General features: G+C 49.4%; 1 pseudogene; it reads right to left on the reverse strand.

Annotated features, from left to right (window-relative positions):
* Window positions 1–1017: 1017 nt before the first annotated feature.
* On the reverse strand, window positions 1018–1135 carry LOC126438176 (5S ribosomal RNA; annotated as a pseudogene).
* Window positions 1136–4553: the final 3418 nt, after the last annotated feature.

The following is a 4553-nucleotide window of genomic DNA, read 5'->3' on the forward strand; positions in this document are numbered from 1 at the left end:
AAAATGTTCTAGCCGTATGCCCCCGCGGTACAGTTATATTGATGTGACCAACGCCTACCTACGTGTTTTAGATTGAAATAAGCACTAACGGAAGGCGGGTGGCACCGCTAACAATGGAGTGAATATAAAGCGTGTCAGTGGAGGAACATGGAAAACGGTGCGCTCGTTGTAATGCGGAAACGCAGCGATTTATCTGACATCCAGAAGGGCGTGATCGTTGGCTTTCGGGCCAAGGATCAAAGCATTTTGGAAACGGCTAACGGCTTTCAGGCCAAGGGTGGAAGCATTTTGGAAATGGCGAAGTTTGTAAACTGTACGCGTGCCGCTATAATTAAAGTACACCGCGCATGGCAAAATGGTGCTACCCAAAACCGGCACTGAGGCAAAAGCGGTGCACCAAGGGCCAAATATGACAGGAGTGAATGTTGGCTGCTAATCACGTGTCTTCATCAAGCTGGTGGCGAGGAATGCACACTATGTAATCTTTGTGTAGAATGACATCTAGGACTTTAAACGCACGATCAAAATCAGCTGCGGAAGAAGGCAACAGTCCGAAACAGATTGACTCCCTCGACGGCAGGAAAATTGGCGTCATTTACGTCAGATACAACTGTAACTGAGTAGATACTCAACACCATCCAAAAAATACCTTTCTTTCACGGGATGACGATTCAAAGTAATGGCCGCATGTACAGTGAAGAGCCAAAGAAACTGGTATAGGCAAGCATATTCAAAGACAAAGATATGTAAACAGGCAGAATACGGCGCTGCAGTCGGCAACGCCTATTTAATACACTAAACTAAACTAAACCCCTCCCGAACAGGCCATGAAGGCCCAGCAGGACCGACCGGCCGCCGTGTCATCCTCAGCCACAGGCGTCACTGGACGCGTATATGGAGGGGCATGTGGTGAGCACACCGCTCTCCCGGGCGGATGTCAGTTTCCGACCCCGGAGCCGCTACTCCTCAATCAAGTAGCTCCCCAGCTTGCCTCACAAGGGCTGAGAGCACCCCGCTTGCCAACAGCACTCGGCAGACCGCATGGTCACCCATCCATGTGCAGGCCCAGCCCGACAGCGCTTAACTTCGGTGATCGGACGGGAACCGGTGTTACCACTGCGGCAAGACAGTTGGCATATAATACACTATTGGCCATTAAAATTGTTACACCACGAAGATGACGTGCTGCAGACGCGAAATTTAACCGACAAGAAGAAGATGGTGTGATATGCAAATGATTAGCTTTTCAGAGCATTCACACAAGGTTGGCGCCGGTGGCGACACCTACATCGTGCTGATATGAGGACAGTTTCCTACCGATTTCTCATACACAAACTGCAGTTGACCGGCGTTGCCTGGTGAAACGTTGTTGTGATGACTCGTGTAATGCCTCGTGAAATGCGTACCATCACGTTTCCAACTTTGATAAAGGTCGGATTGTGGCCTATCGCGATTTCGGTTTACCGTATCTCGACATTGCTGCTCGCGTTGGTCGAGATCCAATGACTGTTAGCAGAATATGGAATCGGTGGGTTCAGGAGGGTAATACGGAACGCCGTGCTGGATCCCAACGGCCTCGTATCACTAGTAGTCGAGATGACAGGCATCTTATCCGCATGGCTGTAGCGGATCGTGCAGCCACGTCTCGATCCCTGAGTCAACAGATGGGGACGTTTGTAAGACAACAACCATCTGCACGAACAGTTCGACGACGTTTGCAGCAGCATGGACTATCAGCTCGGAGAGCATTGCTGCGGTTACCCTTGACGCTGCATCACAGACAGGAGCGCCTGCGATTGTGTACTCAACGACGAACCTGGGTACACGAATGGCAAAACGACATTTTTTCACATGAATCCAGGTTCTGTTTACAGCATCATGATGGTCGCATCCGTGTATGACGACATCGCGGTGAACGCACATTGGAAGCGTGTATTCGTCATCGCCATACTGGCGTATCACGCGGCGTGATGGTATGTGGTGCCATTGGTTACACGTCTCGTCACCTCTTGTTCATACTGAAGGTACTTTGAACAGTGGAGGTTACATTTCAGATGTGTTACGACCTGTGGCTCTACCCTTCATTCGATCCCTGCGAAACCCTACATTTCAGCAGGATAATGCACGACCGCATGTTGCAGGTCCTGTATGGGCCTTTCTGGATACAGAAAATGTTCTACTGCTGACCTGGCCAGCACATTCTCCACATCTCTCACCAATTGAAAACGTCTGGTCAATGGTGGCCGAGCAACTGGTTCGTCACAATACGCCAGTCACTATTCTTGATGAAATGTGGTATCGTGTTGAAGCTGCATGGGCAGCTGTACCTGTACACGCCATCCAAGCTCTGTTTGAGTCAATGCCCAGGCGTATCAAGGCCGTTATTACGGCCAGAGGTGGTTGTTCTGGGAACTGATTTCTCAGGATCTATGCACCCAAATTGCGTGAAAATATAATCACATGTCAGTTCTAGTATAATATATTTGTCCAATGAATACCCGTTTCCATCTGCATTTCTTCTTGGTGCAGCAATTTTAATGGCCAGTAGTGTACAACATGTGTCTGGCGCAGTCGTTAGATCGGTTACTGCTGCTACAATGGCAGGTTATCAAGATCTAAGTGAGCTTAAACGTGGTCTTATAGTCGGCGCACTAGCGATGGAACACAGCATCTCCGAGGTAGCGATGAAGTGGGGATTTTCTCGTACGACCATTTCATGAGTGTACCGTGAATATCAGGAATCCGGTACGACATCAAATCTCCGACATCGCTGCGACCAAAAAAAATCCTTCAAGAACGGGACCAACGACGACTGAAAAGAATCGTTCAACGTGACAAAGTGCAACCCTTCTGCAAATTGCTACAGATTTCAATGCAGGACCATCAGCAAGTGTCAGCATGCAAACCATTCAGCGAAACATCATCGACATGGGCTTTCGGTGTCGAATGCCCACTCGTGTACCCTGGACGACTGCATGACACAAAGCTTTACGCCTCTCCTGGGCACGTCAATACCGACATTGGACTGTTGATGAGTGGAAACATATTGTCTGGTCCGACGAGACTCGTTTGAAACTGTATAGAACGGATGGACATGTACGGGTATGGAGACATCCTCATGAATCCATGGACCCTGCATGTCAGCAGGGGAGTGTTAGAACTGATGGAGGCTCTATATAGGTGTGGGGCGTCTGCAGCTGGAGTGATATGGGCTCTTGATATGTCTAGATACGTCTCTGACAGGTGACTCGTAAGTAAGCATCCTATCTGATCAGCTGCATCCATTCATGTCCATTGTGCATTCCGACGGACTTGCCCAATTCCAGCAGGACAATATGACACCCCACACACCCGGAATTGCTACAGAGCGACTCCGGGAACACTCTTCTGAGTTTAAACTGCTGGCCATCAAACTCCCCAGACATGAACATTATTGAGCACATCTGGGATGCCTTGCAACGTGCTGTTCAGAAGAGATCTCCATCCGCTCGTACTCTTACGGATTTATCGACAGCCCTGTAGGATTCATGATGTCAGTTCTCTGCAGCACTGCTACAGAAATTAGTCGAGTCCATGCCTCCTCGTGTTACGGCAATTCTGCGTGCTCGCGGGAGCCCTACACGATATTAAGCAGGTGGACCAGTTTCTTTGGCTCTTCAGTGTATATTACAAACTGAGTCAATAAGTTTGTGTATTTGTTTTACATGAGGGTTGACACGCCTCTTGCATGCCCTTTATGGCCTGTCCCCTCTCATTTTTGCCATCTCCGTCGTCGTTTTTATTATGTCCCCACGGGAGAAGGACAAACAAGTTCATTCTGTGTAACACAATAGCACTGAGAAACCTAATCGTCCTTGGTGTGGGACTCGGCAAGTTTTCTTTGTGGTACCGCTAGCCTTTATTGGGGTGGTCAATGGCAGATCCAGGATACCTTTGGGACCATTGAAGGCAGAGACGGGCTGGTTCTCGAACAGCCTTCCTGCGAATTAATTAGGGTCTGGGGACAATAGTGACCGGCTTGTGCTTCTGCACCTGCGACCAGAGTTACATTCTGGTCTGTTGTACACATTGTGGAGCGAGTGGGCTGGTGACGGCCGGCGCTGGTTTAATAGCTTTATGAGAGTCTAGTTTGTTGGCCTATCTTGGCTGACAGTAACGTATTCCGGCCTTCCCCAAAGCAGACGCTGGACGACCCGCTGAGTGCGACTCCCTGGTGCTGGTGGCTCTATGAACTTTTGAACTTATATGTGTAGCGGTGGGCGGGACTATTTCCCGCGCTAGCGTAGATGTAAGAAATCGACAGGGCAGCTCACAATGATGATCTTTGACGTCTTCCTGAAATGGTGCGGCAAGACCCCATTGGATGGGTATATATTGTTCATCAGTTTCAGTGCACCGTGAATCTTACAACTTGCGGATGTCCCCGTGGCCACCGTTGAATGGGAACTTTCGGCAGTGGTGGTAGTCGCGGATGGGCCAACTTGGAACGCGTCAGTGTGGTGCGCTATAGAAGTGACTCTGGATATAGCCCTAGTATTGTCCAGGGGGAAAAT

The sequence above is a fragment of the Schistocerca serialis genome, unplaced genomic scaffold (genome assembly GCF_023864345.2).
Source record: "Schistocerca serialis cubense isolate TAMUIC-IGC-003099 unplaced genomic scaffold, iqSchSeri2.2 HiC_scaffold_1261, whole genome shotgun sequence".
Taxonomy (NCBI): Eukaryota; Metazoa; Arthropoda; class Insecta; order Orthoptera; family Acrididae; genus Schistocerca; species Schistocerca serialis.